At 41.6% G+C, this 20,401-nt stretch overlaps 1 protein-coding gene across 1 annotated transcript in view; it reads left to right on the forward strand.

Moving 5' to 3' along the window:
* Positions 1–20,401, forward strand: part of OTUD7A (OTU deubiquitinase 7A) — a 247,108-nt gene that overhangs the window by 90,710 nt on the left and 135,997 nt on the right. Inside the window, exon 3 of the mRNA XM_074966182.1 lies at positions 17,493–17,629. The gene's annotated coding sequence lies outside the window, so the exon portion shown is untranslated. The remainder of the gene's footprint in view (positions 1–17,492; positions 17,630–20,401) is intronic.

The following is a 20,401-nucleotide window of genomic DNA, read 5'->3' on the forward strand; positions in this document are numbered from 1 at the left end:
CAGGATTTCACCACATTACTTTCCCTATTTTTTTAATTTTTTTTAGATATTTTGTTAGTTGACCTTGCCTATTTTTTATAACTTTTTAAAACTTTTTCACCTCTTAACAATAAATTGTCCTTGCCTATTGAGGACATGTATTTATGTAAAACCAGATTTAATTTTGTTAAAGTGGCAAAATAGCATCCCAGTCCCCTCCCATGAAACAATGAAATATTGTCTCAACCTCTTTTTTCCCTCACAGCCTCCCGAAGGGCATCATCTCCTGGCAGAAATAAAGCACTCCAGGGGCCAAAGCTTGGTCTGCAACTGAGGAATACTTGATGTAGCTCAAGAAAGTGTGACTCATCCTATCCTGTAACAAACTGAGTTCCAGACCCTGGCAGCTGGTCATTGGCCAGCTCATGCATTTTTTCCATTAACCATATGCTTTGCACTCACAGCTGGCAGTGTAACATCACCTGAGGTTCCCTTATGCACGGGAGGAATTTTCCAGCGGCTGGCCAAGCCAGTTGTGTTTTTCTGAGTGGTAACAGATGTTGTTTCCAGTTGGAGAAGAAATCAGTGACTTAGTTTGTTACTCTATGTAACCTCAGTCTTCGAACAGAGGTGGTCATGTACAGCATATAGGCAAGTCCCTCTTTCAGGAATCTCAACCAAAACAGCAGTGCTGAGTTCCTAAGGAGGAACTCTGCCCCAAGAATTGATACTCTTTAGAAAGACAAAGGCAGAGAGCAAACTCCCCTGCTGCTTTCAACAGCTCCCCAAAACTAACCTGAATTGAAAACTAACAGTGCAGCATTTTTTTCAAAGACTGGAAAGGCCTCTCCCACTAAAAAAAAAACAAACTTGTAAAATTATGTGCTATGGCACCACCTGTTGACTGATGCTGTAACAGCACCAGAGGATTGGGCCTTCAGGTTTCTTCTCTTCTTCTGGCTGCTGCCAAAACTTGTATGGGAGGACCTTGTGAAGGGATAGACTGGGGTAAGTGAAAATCAAAAGGCTTGCTATAATAAAGGGATATAGTATATTTTGAATTCTCATATCCTGAAAGCCTTGAAGCTGTGGTAAGGCCAGTTCTTTATTTGTTTGACTGCCACCTGCAGGTTGAGAGGAGAAGGAAGGCCAGGTTTGAGTAAGGACCCCAAAGGAAAACTCCTGATCTTGAAATATATTCATTTTCTTCAACGAACGTGAATTGTATAGTTCACAGATATTTATTCAGTCTTCTGGTCAGAGCTGTTTACTATTATAAATTTTGTAATGAAGCAGAAAACAGCAATCCCCTAGTGACTCTTCTTGTAGCTTGTTATAATACCATGATTTGAAAAGTACCCTTTCACAGAAGCCTTTGAAGAAATCATTTACATTTGTTTAGTAAATGCAATCTAAAGTAGAACTAATAGAAGAATGAGCTACTCATTCTCCTTTGACTCCTCCTTATTTAACATCTGTAGCAACAGAGACAACAATCATGACTATTTACAGAGCACGGCCCAGCCATTGTATGTCCGCATGGCAAGTGATGTTAGATGTTGTTTCATCAAGTTGATGCGGACGCAGCAGTGAAATGAGGACAAACACGTGCATGGAATTAAGCAATTTTTATTAAACTTTGGCACGGGGAGGGGCACTATCCACCCATCACCTGTATTCTCCTCTACAGGTATTTAATTGGTTCGGTGCTGGGATTAAAGGACTCCTTGCCATTATAATCCTTAACTCAGGGTACACGCTCCTCTGCCTACCCCAGGGCTCAGTTTACTGAGTTCTAGCACCCTTGCCCCCCACCCACCCAAAGGAGGACAGAGGATGCTAAAGGATGAGGACCTCAGCCCAGGGGGCCACAAGTTCTTACCCTATCCTCTGAGCCCAAGGCCCATCACCAAAGCCCAGCTCTTTTACCTCTGGGAACCCTTCATTTTATTCTTTTAACTGTATTGGAAACTGGCTGCAAGTTGCAATGAATTTACAACTCTGCTGTGGGGGCTGGGGTGGGGGAGTGAAAAGAGAGATAAATATAGTAAACACTGATGCCTATATAGGTGTAACTGTATCTAAATATTGCCCTAACCATTTTTTTTTTCACATTTCTATAAATGCACCCATTGCATGTGTCAAACAGAACTTTATTGGCAAATGTTAACTAAGTAGCAATAGACTCATTCCCAAATTTAAAGTGATAGGCATAAAGTGTTCATCACTCCTAAGGAAAAAGGCTGAATGAACAGATAAACTTTGAACCATTTCCTGAAGATCAATGAACTAGGGCTTTGCTAGACCAATGAGGGAAGTGAATTTCAAAATCAAAATCAAGTGTCCTGCCACTAGATATGCAAGTCTAGAGTGGATCTCAGTTTTGATGGTGCGCAAGGAGGGAGTTGCTAGGACTCAAAATGTACAGGGTTTTACAGATCAATGTCAACATATTGAATTCCATCTGGAAGCAAACAGAGAGCCATTGTAGTCTTTCAAGCACTGATATATTATATCTCCTCTTACTAAACTCACTAAGCAGCAGGATCACAAATTCTGACCCACCCGAAACTTCCCAAGTAGTCTTCTAGGGTAGTACCATTCGTGTGCTTTACAGCAATTCTGGGTCGAGCTCACAAAAGTCATGCATGCATAAATGTAGAGAGGTCTGCATCTGAGCGAATTTGATAATCATTGAGCCAAATGCAGGTGAACAACATCTTGCTAAGGAAATATTGCTTTGCTACCAATGTAGTGCGTAATGTGATCCAAAAATTGTGAAATGTAGATGGTGCCAAATGACTATCCCACGTCCCCCAATTAAACCCCCAACTACAGACTTATGTCTTCTGTAAAGCCCACAGACACTAACCCACTTCAGTCAAATACTGTCTTCCCCACCACAGCATTGTGTAAGAGGACAGAAAAGCTCTTTCAATGGCTTCTTTGGGTTTCTCACTTTGTCTTGTCATCTATGATTGTCTTTTCAATTGTAAGCTGTGACTGTCTTTGTGACTTGAACAACACAAAGCGCACTGGTGTGTGTTATAAATATAAAGGAAAGGGTATATTTATAACAGTGTTTAACATGTAATTAATAATAATTGGATAAGCAAAAGAGCTGGGCTAATGGGTCAAAACTACCCTCCAAAAGCTGGCACCTCTGGCACTGAGTGCTGCCTCTTATTTCTGTGCAGATATGAATTCACCATGTCACAGGACTTAAACACACAGTCTTACTACTCCTGTGCCCATCTGTGCAGCTATAATTTATCAACTTTCACAGTCCAAAAATATTTCTTTTTCTAGCCCATTGTCCTTTGTTTTAAGGATACTGAATGTTTGTTCTTCACAGAAGAATTGCAGCAACTTGCAAATGATGTATGAAATTAAAAATCCCTCTTCACTGCTCAAAGGCTAAATAATATCTGTTGTGCTGTTTGCCATAATATTCACAGCCAGAAAAAAGTCAAGTCCAGAAATGGGAGAGAAAATGGTATATAAACTTAAAAACAAATTCTCCCTGCCCTAGCCCCACCTGCTGTCAGCCAGCTAGCTGGAATCTACTCTGCAAAAAGCCTTCCAACTGCTTGGAAAATAAATGTTATTTCTTAGCTTTCTGAGATATGTTTAATACATGTCTTCAGGGTGATGGTTGGGCCAGGGAATGGTTTACCCACCTGATATATTGAATATAGTGTTGGGTTGCTTGTTCAGAGGTCAACAAGCAATAATAGTAATACTACCTAGCTTTTATGTAACATTTTTCATCTTTGATCTCAAAGCACTTTAGAGGAAGTCAGTATCCTTGTCCCCATTTTACAGATGAGGAAACTGGGAAACACGAGGGGGATGTGTCTTGTCCAAGGTCACCCAGCAGGCCAGTGACAGAATCGGGAATGGAACCTGGGTTTCCGGAATCTCGATCCAGTGCCCTATCCACTGGACCTCACTGTCTAGTAATGGAGGTAGATTCTGTGACAAAAATAATGGCTAGATACTGTAATCTGCATGTCATGCCAGGGATACAATATTTTCACCTTACCCATCAATAGTGTCATACCACTGTTTTCATGAATGCAGGCACCCAGCTTTTACAAATTGCATTGGTACATTCCTGTTGAAAGTGATTTTGTTCGAAAAGAGGCTGTGAAATGTCAGTGTGGGGTTTCAGGTTCGGGTCTCTGTTATTATTATTTGTATTGTCATAGTGCCCAAGAGCCTTAGTCATCGACCAGGACCCCATTGTACTAGGCGCTCTACAAACAAAGAACAAAAAGACAGTCCTTGCCCCAAGGAACTGACAAACTCAGTATAAGACAAGAGTCAACAGATGGGTACAGACAGATGGAGTACAACTAAAGTATTATCATCATGGTAGGCATTGGTCCCAGCATTCCAGAAGCCTGATCGTTGTCAAGTCTTTTGTAGCCATCGTGGCAGAAGAGGGTTTTGAGGAGGGACTTGAAGGTGGATAATGAGATAGCTTTTTGGGTGTTTACCTCCCAGGTGTGAGGGGCAATATAGAAGAAAGCCCAAAGGTGTTTTGTGTGACAAGATTAACTAGTGGACAGTGGAGGTTGGCATCATTGGCCAGTCGGAGGCAAGTGCTGATAGCTTGATAGCAATTGATAGGTAGGGTGGGGATTAATTATAAAGGGTCTTCTAAAAGTGAATACAATGCAGCTTATGTTTGATGCAATAGAGCTGTGGGGGAGAGACAGTGGTTATATTTGTGCAGTTTAAAAGTAAGGACATACTGCATTCACAATTGCACCTTAACTACATCTATAATCTCCTCAGTGCCCAAGTCTCAGGTGATAATGTATGAACAGAAAAGAACACATTGACCAATATGTTGAAAAGCAACTAGTGTGGGGTTTTTTATAAGCTTGAGACTTCTCAAAGGGGCCTGATTTTCAGAAAATGTTAACTCTCTGAAAATCATGCCATTTTCACAATTCCTTTTCAGAGTAGCACCATGTTTTAAGGGCTGTCTCTTTTACAGGAACCAGTTGCTCCACCAGCAGAGACTCCTGGCTTTGTCTGCCCTTTCCATGTTAAAAAAGCATAGTAAGGTGTTCTTCTTCTAACTCAATTCACTCCCTGAGCCAGACTCTCAGCTCCCTCTGATAGGCGGTTTACTGAACTGCTGCCATCTTAATCCCCAGTCTTCTGCCTGCATCTGGGGAAGCAGAAGTTACTCCAGAGCTCTCTCGGAGGGCTGTGCATGAGGCAGTGCCCCCTGTTTCCAGCTCATTGGCAGCCTGGTAGTGAAAGGGATTCATTGGAGGTATGGGGTTCCCCATCACTTGTTATGGCAGTAGCAGTTTGCAGCAGAGCCCAGGAATAACATCAAAGGGCTCCAACCCTCAGAACCTCATGTTGGCACCCCTCGGACTGAATCGTGCTTTGAAGACGAAAAGCATTATACAAGCGCTATGTGTTTTCTATTATGAGTAATGATAGCTTATGCAATGTAACCCTGTGTGTGTGTATGTGAGAGAGAGAGAGAGAGAGCATGTTTTAGCAGAGATCTGTCACTTAAATAACTTGGAGTATAGAGAAAATATGCAGCCAAAATTTCAGAATTGCTCTCTGATGTTGTTTGCACACTCAGTTGCCTGGGCCCTTAAAGCCCTTTAACAGTCCACAATCTTGGGGCCCAACAATCCAGTTTGCCCAAATGAACGTGGGTTTACACGTGCATGCTAAGTACTCAACCATTTTTTACTCTTTTAATATGACTAAGCAGAATCAGTCAAGTTTGCTGTTGTCTGAGAACTTGGCCCGCACTTTGTATAAAGGCTCGTTAGGAAGGGACTTCATTTTAAAAAAAAAAAAGTTCATATCCAGGAAATAAATGTGGAGGTTTTCTTACCTCCTTTTAATAAAATCTCCTGTATTTACATCATAAATCTATAAAATAGTAATATTCTATCTAAGAGTTAGGTATTGAGTATTTTAACATACACCCAGGTCCATCTGTGTATTCTATGCAAATGCTTGATTACTAATAGATATACTTTAATTCAAATCTATCATGGGAGAAAGAAAAAGGGGGGGCATTAAAGCTATTGACTGTGTGGTAATATAATAGCCACATTCCTTTCTTCTACTAGCATCACGTTCCTCTGATCAATAGTCAGTCCAGTGCTGATAGTCCCAACAGAATACTGTAAATAGGGAAAAGCCTCAATTCTGTACTTCCACCCTCTCCCTCAACATCACCCACAGTTAGTCTTTAAGGTGCCACAAGTACTCCTTTTCTTTTTGCAGATACAGACTAACACGGCTGCTATTCTGACACCCACAGATAGTCAGTCTGCCTTTTTTACTGGTCACATTCAGTATAGGGAGAGGAGCCATAAAGAAATTAGTCCTTCCTGTCTGTCACTAAATAGAAAGTACTGCTTCTGCGATTGCTGGTTCAGCAAACTGAACAAGATGAATCAGCGAAAGCAGAACAGGAGTGTTTCTAGAAGGTTTGTAAGTAAGAGCAAGGTTGATGAAATATTGCTTGAGTTAGTTGACTCTTTAGTACGTTAGCTTACTCAGCAGGAAGGTGGGCCTGGTATGAAAAGCAAAAGAGAACCACAGTGGGTCTTTGTTAACACATTGCTGAGCTAGATGGGGAGATGAGTTCCCAGAAATGATCCCCCTGCTTCCTGCACTTTAGTCCATCCATTCACTCCACCTCCATTGTAGACAGCACTCCAGTTATCTTATTGTAGCTAATGTAGAAAGACATTCCATGCAGACCCTTTTTGCCTAATATTTGACATCTCGTAGTTGGGAGAGGGATGGCTTCTGTCCCCTCCTCCTTTTTTCTGAGGGGCTTCTCTCTCTCTTTCATTGGTTGAATTAGGAAGTGTGTTTACCAAAAAATGCAATAGATGGCTGGACATCACATGCTCACCAAAAGCTTTGGTGGCACAATAAGTTTGCCATTGATGGACATGAATTGAATCTGGGTTGTGCTCAATCTGAATCCTTTTGGATTTGCTATGATGATGTCTCCTATCCACTGTTGTTCTACTCCCTAGCTCAAGTCACCATTGGGTCACAAGATTTCTGCTGTCTTACCGAAGTATTTATACCACATGGATTACTATGGTATCAGAATCCTGGGGGCCCTACATCACCCCCTCATCCCCTTTTATTTTCATGAGTGAGGGGAGGAATTTTTAGATGGGATTCTCTCCCTCCTTAGCCAGTGAGCAGCGCTGCCAGTCAGAATGAATGCAATGAGTTTGTGCTCTGGCTCCTATAAAATGTATAACTAAATGGGAGCCTGCAGTGAAAGGGTCATATACATCTCCCAAAAAGTTTAACAGCTATTTCCAAAGAGCCTCCGTATTTATGGAGCTTCCATTATGCCCGTAGCTGAGCAGGCTCCTTTTATCTAGATTGGGCCCTTAAAATGGAAAATATTTCAGCCTCTTAGACTCTGCTTTGTATACATGGTAGGAGGGAGAAAAACCTCAGCTTTTGGTCTTGCTCACATGTGTGCAGTATCTCTCTTCATACTGTAGTGATAATCCACACAGACAAGGAAAGCTCTCAACATCCTTAAAGAACAAAAACAGTTGAAGACCAGTGAGTTTAAACTATGCTTTTCTTTTCAGAGAACTTTGCCAGCTCGGATTTTTTATGTATTTACTGAAACATCAAGTGACCCTTTCTTTCTTCTACCCCTGACTTTTGGGAGTAGCTATTTGAAAGATTGGTAGATAGCAGGAAAAAAAATCACATTCTCCTTCCCACATTTGCCTGTATTTTATGGTTGATTTTCCTTCTCAATTTGCATGCTTTTCTAGGCTCTTTTATTTTCAAACAAAAAATACTGCCATTCTTCAAACCCAGATGCTTTTGATATGAAAAGAGGAGAAATACAGCATACTCACTGCTGCAGCGGATCCTCTCCCCAGCTATGGTTAAAAAAATAACAGCTCTTTCACTTTATTATTATTATTATGTGCTGCAGCTCACATGAAGCCCTGTAAAGCCTTTCTCAGTTCCTTAGGATAATGTTGCCATCAGCATTACTGAATGTGGCACAAAGAGAGAGCTGTATCCCTCCATATTCTTTCCTTTTTAAAATAATCAGTAGTCTGAGAGAGACTGTTTTTGTGGTTTGGAAACTATTGTCCTCCTTGCAGTTCTGTCCACTTTATTTTCTTTCCATAGCTGCACATATTGCAGCAAGTGCCATTAGCTTTCTCTTTAGCGTTTGCCTGTAGACGTTACTCCTCCATGTGGTGGTGGTGGTTTTATTTCTCTCCTCCTCCCCCGCTGGCCCATGCTTATTTTTCGATCAATAGCGATTCCATTTCTGACTGTCAGAATTCCCTGTTTCACACACGGATATTAACTCCATCCATGCCTCCCTTTTTATAGCACATAACAATAGATGATGACAAAAGTGGCAATTAGAGCTAATGGTCTACTTCTCAGCGGTACCAAGCATCCACAACTTCCATTGAAGCGAGTTGGGAATGTTTAGCACCTCTGAAAAATCAGCATCAAATTTCACATTTAGCTTAGTCACTGCACCATTTCTTCATTATAAATAATGCATCTGCATGTTTCCCCACAGTCTCACCAACCAGCCCACTATGCTGTCCTTAAACCAGAGCTTTCTGTTAATTAGCCCATCTTATTTTTATATTTTTCCCAGTAAATTAAAAGTTATAAAACCAAATGTATTCTCAAATGTTGTGACTACCTAGGTGGCTATAGCTCATTTGTACTGAGTGAAGATATAAGGGATGTTGCTGAATTGATCTGACAGACTAAAGAAATATGAGAGGCTTTTTTGCTTCTTGTGGTATATTGTATTCCTTTTGTGGTTTCATAAACAGCCGTGGATATTTTTAGAAATGAAAGCCATTTCATAGAAAAGTTAGGTTAACTGTATTACTTGTTAATGGTATGTAAACAGAACTCTGAAAAGGAGTTGCAATGTGAAGAAGCAAGACACGAAAAGGAAAAAAATTACAGATAACTAGGTAACTAACTTATTTACTTTTCTTGAAAACCCCTCTTCACCTATCACTTTATTTCTAGGCACACATTTATAAATTATTTAATAAGACAGAATGAAAGTGGCTGCCATCAAACAAAACCTTGAACCCCCAAAGACACTACAAACGTTTGAGCTTTTTTGATTTTTATGCTCAAGTTAATTGTACCTGCTTCTGTGCACAGACTCACATGCCTCAGTCCTGCCCATACGAGACTACCCCTGTAGGTAAAAGATTAAATTTCTTGTCCTCTCCGATCAAATTGACAATAAAATTCTTCAGTGATATAATGGTTTTTGTGCTGTGGGCATCCGTTTACTGGAATGGGACTGAGACTGCTAACTTATCTTCATAGGCTACTGAACACCACTCAGACAGCTTTCAGTCACTATCACCCTGGATCAAATTCAAACCAATGGCTGACTCCTCCTGAAGGTCGAAACAACAGACTGGTCTTCTACATAGAGTGCTTCCGCCGACGTGCACGGGCTGAAATTGTGGAAAAGCAGCATCACTTGCCCCATAACCTCAGCCTTGCAGAACACAATGCCACCCACAGCCTCAGAAACAACTCTGACATCATAATCAAAAAGGCTGACAAAGGAGGTGCTGTCGTCATCATGAATAGGTGAGAATATGAATGAGAGGCTGCTAGGCAGCTCTCTAACACCACATTCAACAGGCCATTACCCTCTGATCCCACTGAGAGTTACCAAAAGAAACTACACCATCTGCTCAAGAAACTCCCTGAAAAAGCACAGGAACAAATCTGCACAGACACAACCTTAGAATACCCCTGGTCGGGGTTCTGTCTTCTATCCAAGATCCATAAACCTGGAAATCCTGGACGCCCCATCATCTCAGGCATTGACACCATGACAACAGGATTGTCTGGCTATGTAGACTCTCTCCTCAGGCCCTACGCTACCAGCACTCCCAGCTATCTTTGAGATACCACTGACTTCCTGAGGAAACTACAATCCATTGATGATCTTCCAGAAAACACCCTCCTGGCCACTATGGATGTAGAAGCCCTCTATACCAACATTCCACACAAAGATGGACTACAAGCCATCAGGAACAGTATCCCTGATAATGTCACAGCAAACCTGGTGGCTGAACTTTGTGACTTTGTCCTCACCCACAACTATTTCACGTTTGGGGACAATGTATACCTTCAAGTCAGTGGCACTGCTATGGGTACCTACATGGCCCCACAGTATGCCAACATTTTTATGGCTGACTTAGAACAACGCTTCCTCAGCTCTTGTCCCCTAACACCCCTACTCTACTTGTGCTACATTGATGACATCTTCATCATCTGGACCCATGGAAAAGAAGCCCTTGAAGAATTCCACCATGATTTCAACAATTTCCATTCCACCATCAACCTAAGCCTGGACCAGTCCACACAAGAGATCCACTTCCTGGACACTACAGTGCTAATAAGCAATGGTCACATAAACACCACCCTATACCGGAAACCTACTGACCGCTATACTTACCAACGTGCCTCTAGCTTTCATCCAGACCACATCACACGATCCATTGTCTACAGCCAAGCTCTAAGATACAACTGCATTTGCTCCAATCTCTCAGACAGAAACAAACACCTAAAAGATCTCTATCATGCATTCTTAAAACTACAATACCCACCAGCTGAACTGAAGGAACAGATTGACAGAGCTAGAAGAGTACCCAGAAGTCACCTACTACAGGACAGGCCCAACAAAGAAAGTAACAGAATGCCACTAGCCATCACCTTCAGCCCCCAACTAAAACCTCTCCAGCGCATCATCAAGGATCTACAACCTATCCTGAAGGACGATCCCTCACTCTCAAAGATCTTGGGAGACAGGCTTACAGACAGCCTCCCAACCTGAAGCAAATACTCACCAGCAACCACACACCACACAACAAAAACACTAACCCAGGAACCTATCCTTGCAACAAAGCCCACTGCCAACTCTGTCAATATATCTATTCAAGGGACACCATCATAGGACCTAATCACGTTAGCCACGCCATCAGGGGCTCGTTCACCTGCACATCTACCAATGTGATATATGCCATCATGTGCCAGCAATGCCCCTCTGCCTTGTACACTGCCCAAACTGGACAGTCTCTATGCAAAAGAATAAATGGACACAAATCAGACGTCAAGAATGATAACATTCAAAAACCAGGCGGAGAACATTTCAGCCTCCCTGGACACTCAATTACAGACCTAAAAGTCACAATTCTTCAACAAAAAAACTTCAAAAACAGACTCCAATGAGAAACTGCAAAACTGGAATTAGTTTGCAAACTGGACACCATTAAATTAGGCTTGAATAAAGACTGGGAGTGGATGAGTCATTACACAAACTAAAAACTGTTTCCCCTACTGTTACTCACACCTTCTTGTCAACTGTTTGAAATGGGCCATCCTGATTATCACTACAAAAGTTTTTTTTCTCCTGCTGATAATAGCCCACCTTAATTGATTAGTCTTATTAGAGTTGGTATGGCAACCCCCATTTTTTCATGTTCTGTGTGTGTGTGTATTATACAGTAGGAAGATATATAGATAGATAGATAGATATATACACACACACACACAGAGTAGGAAGATATATAATACAGTATATATATATAATACAGTAGAAAGATAGATATATATATCTATCATGATATCATATCAGATGCATATATATATATATATATCTTCCTACTGTATTTTCCACTGCATGCATCTGATGAAGTGGGTTTTAGCCCATCAAAGCTTATGCTCAAATAAATTTGTTAGTCTCTAAGGTGCCACAAGTACTCCTTGTTCTTTTTTCTAGCTTTGCTGCCTGACATAGCATAGCATAACAGCACAGGCAAGGACACACTGATTCAAAGCGGCACCATGGATCCTCCACATGCCTAAGACAACGTATGGTGTACCTCATTCAGTACACTAACTGCCACAATAGCAACTAGGTGGGTGAAACCAGACAATCAGTACACTCTCGATTGAACTCACCCAGGAAAATGACAAAAGATGAAAAACATCACATCACCTGTGGGTGAACACTTTCGCAAAGCAAACACTTTATACCTGACCTATCGGTCCTCATCCTCAAAGGAAATCTGCACAACATATTCAAAAGACAAGCCTGGGAGCTTAAATTCATAATTTCTCTAGACACTAAAAATCATGGACTGAATAAAGACACTGGATTTATGGCTTATTATAACACTCTGTAACCCACTAACAACCCCCGCCGCTGCTTTCGCTCCCTTTTCACTTCCCCCATCCCCATGACTGGAGGAGTGTTTGCAGGCCACTTCATCTTGAATGTTCCCTTGAAATGGGACCACTTACGCTAAACAGTCTGTTCCGTCTTATATTTAGCAGTGACAGTCTAAGATAGTTTCCCAGACCTGAAGAAGAGCTCTCCGGAGCTCAGAAGCTTGTCTCTCTCCCCAACAGAAGTTGGTCCAATAAAAGATATTACCTCACTCGCTCTGTGTCTCTCATATCTTGGGACCAACATGGCTACAACAATACTGCATATAGTATAGCAGTGGCTTTTGCCACAGGAGTATTCCAGTCCCTCCCTGCACCAGGGCTAATTTCTCAACATCATCTTTTAACTGAAGGCAGGGCTACATTTAGGCAATATGAGTCTGTCTACACTAGAAACAATTTGCTGGTTTAGCTATGTTATACCAGAAAAAGCCCCTAATATAGATGCAGTTATATCAGCAAAAGATTGCTTTTGCTGTGCTGGCAAAAACACCTTTTGCTCATACAACTTTGTCTACATTAGGGGATTTTGGCAGGATAAAAATGTTGTAAAACATCACACCCCCTGAGTTACCCCATTACTAAACCGGGGAAAGTGTTTAGCATAGACCTGGGCTGAGGTCCTAGGCTGTGTGGTCCCCATTTGGTGTGGAGGTGGCTCCAGCTTTTCCCTTAGGAGTGCACTAGGGACTCTGTACTTCTCAATCCTCTCCAGTCAGTTTCCCCAGTATTTACCTCAGGGGTTATCCACTATGACAGGTGGACTAGGCTCACTGCACTCTTTCTTGCCTGGCACACAGATTTCTCTGCTCGTCTGGTGTTTGCAGGGGCCCTCCAGGGCAATGGGTTGTGGAATTAACGTCATATTGAACTGTATGGGGTAGTTCACTCTTCTGAGAGCTATTGTTTCAGGCTGCCTGCAGACTCAGGCAGACATCACAGCATTGTTTACACTTGGTCATAGAATCATAGAAGTGTAGGACTGGAAGGGACCTCGAGAGGTGATCTACTCCAGTCCCCTGCGCTCAAGGCAGGACTGCGTAATAATTAGACCATTCCTGAAAAGGTGTTTGTCTAACGTGTTAGTCCAAGTGTATACATCTTTGATAAACAAAACATCTCCTCCCTTTTTTCCCCTGCCTGTCCTTCCCCTGCCTGTCCCTGAAGGGAGTCTGATCCCAGCCTGCAGCTAGGGCTGGATTAAGGCGTAAGCATTATAGACTCATGCCTTCTATACCAATATTCCAGCCATGTGTATTATCCCACCAAGTCTCTATGATGCCAATTATGTCATAGTTATGTTTATTCACTATTCAGTATTTCTGGTTCTTTCTGTTTAATCCCCTACTTCTTGCATTAGTATACAGACATCTAATATGCTCATTTGATTTCTTCTCTGTGTTCCCTCTTGTCTCCCCTTTGCCCTGCTATGATGGCGCATGCGCCCCCTAGACTCCAACCCTTCTCCCAGGTCTCCATGTTTTTGACTTGGCTTTTGTCTCCCGTCTCCATCGAACCTAGTTTTAAGCACTCCTCGCTAGTATCCAGGTACTCTTCCCCTTCCTTGATAGGTGGACCCCATCTGCGCTCAGTAATCCTTCTTCCCAGAACAGCATCCTGTCATGTTTGTCAAGTTTTCCTTCATAACCATGACAGCTAGAAATTTACTTTTTTTAATGGAAGCTAAGATTCTGATATAAACACTTTACTCCCGGGGCTCTAGGCATGAGTCTATAATGCTTATGCCTTAATACAGCCCTGGCTGCAGGCTGGGATCAGACTCCCTTCAGAACACTGAAATGGGCTAGCATAGTCATGCTATACTAATGACCTAAATTTCCTTTCTTTCTCATCATAAAATATGACACATGATCTTCATTGCTCTTCTCTAGCCTGCCACCCCAGTGAGCTGTGAAAGACAGAGAAGAGGATTCAAATGCTGATCCCCTGTATGGCAATGTCTCACTGCTCAATCACTAGCATGGCTATCAAGTTGTTTAATGACCTGTAATAGTGCATTTGGCTGGATTTTCTGTATAATTCATAAATAGGGATACTGTCCCTCTGGGTTTGTCTGACACATGGGTTTTGTTGTTCCTAATGAGATCTTCACAGGCTGTCAATTATTTATGTAGGTTAAGTGAAATACACAGAATGGGATTGCTATACTTCAATTATGCACCTTCAAAATGTTAGGAAAGGAATCATCCCTGATTCCATGTCTCATACCCATATTTTCTCTTTTGTGTCTGTTCTAAAAAGGCTGTAAGTGACACTGCAGGGGGTTTAGAAGTGAAAAAAGAATTAATCCCAGTGCTCTTTTTAATTCCCTTGCAAACGGAATACAGTAACCAAATAGCATCAGCTTTCACAGAAACAGGAGACAAAGGGGGAAAAGAGATTTCCAACTTTATTCTGGTGTATTGTGTGAACTCTTTTCTACTGTAATTCACAGGTAAATGCAGGCATGTTGTCATTTAGCTATTGTGTGCAGTAGAGAGCTTACTGCAAGGCATGCATGGGGTTGAATGCAAGCAGCATTATGCAAGCATTTATCCAAAGCTGAAACGAAACTATCCTTTACTCTTGCAATATAAAGTTTAAGGACATTTAAGATTGTTCTTCGAATCTTTCTGTACCTTGACAGCTCTATTCTGCTGGTTTTGTTTTTTGTTTTTGTACTTGCTATAAATGTACACGTTGTTCTTCTCCTCCTTATCCAGTCATACAGGCTGCGTGATGGGTGCATTGGCTGCATAACTCTTTGTAACGGAAGCCTTCAAAAGACTGGCCTCAGAGCTTCCATCCATTAATGCTAATGTGATGATTCTCTGTAGCCCTTTACCATGTGTAGTTATTTATACCAATGCAAAGAATGACCCAGTCAAAGTGGTAGCATTTTAAACCTGCTCTGCCTTCACTTTGTACTGATATAAAGGACTACACAAGGGACATGTCTATCCTGCCCCGAAGATTGGACTATGGGCTGTGAATAGCAATGCACACTAAAGAGCTGCACTGTAACTTCCCTGGGTGGATGCTGAAGATGCAAACTCAAAGGTTTTGATTTTGCACTGACATAGTCATCTTCAAACAGGACTTTATTAGAGGTGAACTCTGAACATTTCAGTTCATGCCTGCAGCATCCACATGGGGATGCACAGCACTTTTAAGCGCATTGCTATTCGCACCCCCTAGTCTGAGCTGTGGGACCAGGTGAACATGCCCCTTGGTGCATGGCAGCAGGGAATCAAGCCCTGTGTTTCATAGAGTAACTGACGTGTATGTGTCAAGAACTGTATGTGCAAAAGGTTCCACTTTAAGGGAACACACTACAAGTCTTCACATGGACTATGCACTTGACACTGACTTGAATGCTTAATACTGTATGCTTGGAGAACTGTATCAGTAAGACTACTCATACAGAGCTCATAATGCTAACACTTTTGATGCCAGTAAGCTGCTGTCCACATCCTTATTGGTTGAATCCACTGCCCACTCTCTCCAAAACTGAAATCAGTGGCACAAGCCAAGTGTAGAAAAGTGGATTTTAACTCTCACAGGGAGGAAAAACCGGTGCAGTTAATTACTAAATGCTTTCTCGGGGTCTTTGCCCATTCAAGTTTTGCATTGTGATTATGCATTTAACAGTGTGATTAGATTTAGATTGTAAGGGCTAGGGTGGGACAGAGACCAAGTCAGCCTTTGTCTTACACAGGATCCAGCACATTATTATTACTAAACAGATAAATACTAAGTAAATCCTTTGCTCCACCAATATTCTATGATTGTCATAGAGATTTAAGAAACACACTCAAAAATAGTGAGAGTTCCCATGCACTGTCTATAAAGGGATTTGTAAACCAGAAGTGGAATAGAAAGACAAGCACAGCTGGTAGTGGAGGAAAGCCTGCTTGTGCCTTGCACTGTGGAATTTATATATGAAGTAGTCATCTTTTAAAATGAGCCCACCAGAATGCTCCCCTGTACCTGGGGAATTTGGGCTACCTGCTGGATAAGTGCCAGCTGGCTTTTTCCTGTGTACTTAAATCTTTTTTAAGACCGCAAAAATTTCAGTGTTGATGTGATTTGGTAATTCAAGCTACTTTATTTTATTTTGCCTCTACCTAGCTTGTTTTCCTCAACCCCATTATTCACACTGCTTTAGATTGTGACTCCTCTTTGCTCTCCCCTTCTACTCATCAATCAGGAATATTGCAAGGTAAGGAACATTTGTAGAAGAAAGAAGCAAGCCTTGCTTCTTTCACTTTAAAACTGACCAGATGGCATTAATCACACCAGCACCACAGGGGAATGTTGTTTTATCACACAAGGTGAAGCCCTGAAAATACCCAAACCCAATTTAAGATTCTTGGCTCACGAAAGGCATCAAAATACAACTGTGTCCACTCTTCATGGCACCCACTGCTTCTTTCAGAGCAGAGAACCCACCAAACTCCCTTGAAAAATACAGGAGCCTGCCCAATCTTCAGAAAGCCAACATTTCACAAAGCAAACCTCTCCTGTTCTCACCCTACCTCCAACCACCCATTCCTGGCAAAACTGTCAAAGTACCAACAACCAGCCACCAACAATGGAATATGTACCAACACTCTGGATGCTTTGCTGTTGGGCAGAAGCTGTATCTCAGTGCTCATACTACTCACCATCCTACGTGCTGCTGCTAGAGCAGATGCTCAGCACGACAATGGTTCCTAACATTCCTCTCCAACAGAACCCAGTGACTGGTCCTGGGTAACTTCTCCTCACCCTCAAAAACCCTCCCCTACGGCTGCTCTTCTCATCATTTTACTTCCCTGAAATTTTATGACGTGTCCCTCTGCCCTCCCGCTTGATCCTAGGTGAAAATTTGACCACAAAAAATTAATTCATATTGTTTTTACCTTGCCTTAAGGCTTTCACTGACTTTTTTTTTTTTTGCATGCCTGCCTAAGTGAACATTGCACCCATTTTGTGCATTCATAACTCCCACTTGTGTGCACAGATTGGGCAGAGGGATACCCAGCTAATCTGCTTTTTCCATGCAAATAGCTGTGTGCAGTAACATAGTCAATATCAATGTCAGTGCTATATGGTGGGCACCTAATATCAGAGGGTAGGGCTGACTTTTTAAAATGCATTTATAATTGGTATCATTCAAACTGTGCATAGTAAGGAAGATGATTAATATACAGTCTCTTCTTTTTCAGATTTCTCAGGGGACATATTTTCACTTATTCACACCTTCTACTGTGGCAAAAATGGACTATTTTCCTCACCGAAAACCAGCAGTATAATGCCCATCTGATACATGCCTCAAGGAACTCTTATTTAAAATCCGTCGAAAGTAAGTCAATTAACAACTTGCTTAAAGATAGCTTTAGTTGGCTGTATGGCTATTTGTGGCTCAAGAATAAGCATAAACTAAGCATAAACTAATATTAGCAGTCTGGCTTTAGGCTATTGGGGGGAATAAAAATGAGCAATAAAGCAGACATTGAAGTTGTGCTGTTCCCTGACTATTTGATGCCAGTTCTTGTCACAAATGTTTTATGTACCATGACTATCCATCATGTTAAAAGTTCACTGCAACGAACTGTAAATCAGCAGCTCCACTGTTGTGAGTGTACAATGTGAACTAGAAGATTATCTGCATTGTAAATGAAGATTTGGATTCCTGTTGCTGTGACAGTTAATTTTAGAATTGACGATGTAGAAGTGGGGACTATAGACCATTTGCTGTTTCCTGTATTGTGAATAGAGCCACTCTACTTCTGCCTTTATTGTGGTGGTAACTGAAACATCCTGCAGTTCCATGTGACTTTAGATCTAAGTGGAAGGCTTGACATTTATATCTGCATACCTAAATTGGTCAGGACTGTGAAAAAAACCACATACCCGACTAATGTAGCAGTGCCGACATACCCTCCAGTGCAGACACGGCTATGTCAATAGAAAAGTGCTTCCATCAACATAGCTAACATCATTCAAGGAGGTGGTGTTCCTATATTAACAGAAAAAAACCCTCTGTCAGTGTAGGCTGTTTACACAACGGTGCTAGGTCGACATAACTGTGAGAGTTAGCCTCCGTAGTGTAGACTTAATCTCTTTTTTTTAAAAATGCAACTACGCTTTAAAAATCCAGTAATGATAGATCTACAAAGGCCATACTGAGGCCATAATTCAGAACTCAGGTGCACATGTACAGTTAACTGGTTATCTGGCAACACGTGCACATGAGAGATGCCTAGCAATGGGCATATACAAGGTCAAAGTTCTTTCCAGAATCCCTTCTTCATCCAAAAAGGAGAGAAGAATAGAAAAAGAATGTATTTTAATGTTCTCAGGCAGTTTGTTTCTTGTAGGATCCAGCAAATTTCTAAACGACTGAGCAGTGCAGGGAGGGGATCAGGAAGAAAAAAAATGTTACATTATTTTGCTTCTATTCTTTTCCATAGAAATCTCTTCCAACCACTCGTTAACCCACTTAAAGAATATTTTAATTGGTTCCAGCATTTGGTTTAGTGTATGGATGGCTTGTCTGGGGGGATTTCTTATGGTTTCTTGGCAATAAGATTTGCATTACTTATTCTGCTTCTACTTTCCACCAGGGTTTGAGTACAATTTCCTTAATGCCAGTCAGGTCCTTTACCAAAGCCTAGTGAAACCAGTTGAAAGACTCTTGTTGACTTGGCTTTGGATCAGGCCCTTAATGTGCTGTCTTTTCTCACAAGCAGGGTAAGGTATTTCAGATCAGACCTGAAAATATTGACTGAAGATCATATAGGATTGCATGCCCTTCATTTTGTTTAGTTCCCCTCTGGCACTGTTTTTACCTATCCCTTTCATTTGTCTGTTTTCATTTGCTGTGTTTGTCTGATGTAGATGATGAGCATCCTTGGGTAGGGACCATTTTGTTATGAAATCTCTGTAAAGCTCAATGTGACGTTTTGGTGCTATATAAATATAGTATAAATAATATTCATATTGCGTTCATATTCTTAGTCTCTGTTTCAGGTTCATTTGAAGGTGCTTCAAGCTCTGTAGATGTTTTAGAAAATCTTGAGAAAATTCAGGTGTTCTTCATTTATCTCAGTGCCTTAAGCTCTCCCCTCAAGGTTTCTAAAGGTATTCTTCAAGAAGTAAGTGGAAGGTTTAGGTGAGACAGTATCTCTCATTCTCTAACTCTTAAATTCATCTTGATCTCCTCAGTCCTCCTATTCTGTGGGTTTTTTGCACCTGAGTCACTAACCTGAAATGTGACATATTCTCAAGCAAGTTTCCTGACCAAAGAATATTCAGTGGAGGCCTTTTATCTCTCTTGGTAGCTTTTAACCTTAAATAACTCAAACAAGTTAGAAAATAATAGGTGATTTAAACCAACAGTGTGTCAGAAACCTGAACTATTTTAATAAATAATCCCAATTGATCTCTTAAAACAGATGATGATACTTTCTCTAAGGCTGAAGTTAAAATAATTGGACTGAATTTTTTGTTCTGTTCTTTGCTCTCTTTTTTTAGATAACAGGAAACTAGCCAAGATAGTGCCATTATCAGAGGTTTTTATGTATATTGGCTGAGGCTTCAGCATCTCTCTCTCTTCTCCCCCCCCTCCGCCATCCCCACCCTTTGGTTCAGGATATCTGATGCTGTACCAGTTGAAAGAGCTTCTAAGTAATTAGTAACAGTCTTTGGTTGGAGGTATTTTTTTAACTTACTAAATTGTTATTTTTCCTCCTGTAACTCTGAGGGAAATCTGTTATTTTTGTACAGAAAGATCAGGGATAGCTTTAGTGCGGCTTCATGGGTTAAACTGCACCCATAGAAATGAGGCCCAGATTAACCAGTGTGCACTTCCACATGGCCTCCATCTCAGGTTTGGCCTGGCCGCCCCTCTGTCCTGACAGAGGCGCAGCTGACAAATTTTAGTGAGCAGCATTGTGACCTGGTGCTTAGGTTACAGCACCATTCGGGTTTGGTTGGATCACCCCTGCGTCATGACAGAGGGGCAGCTGGGCCAACTTTGAGTGAGTGCTGTTGCAACTTGGTGTCACAGTGCCCCTCAGGTTTGGCACCTGCCATTAATAGTAGGGGAGCAACTCACCTGCCCCAGCTGGGC

The sequence above is a fragment of the Natator depressus genome, chromosome 10 (genome assembly GCF_965152275.1).
Source record: "Natator depressus isolate rNatDep1 chromosome 10, rNatDep2.hap1, whole genome shotgun sequence".
Classification (NCBI taxonomy): Eukaryota; Metazoa; Chordata; order Testudines; family Cheloniidae; genus Natator; species Natator depressus.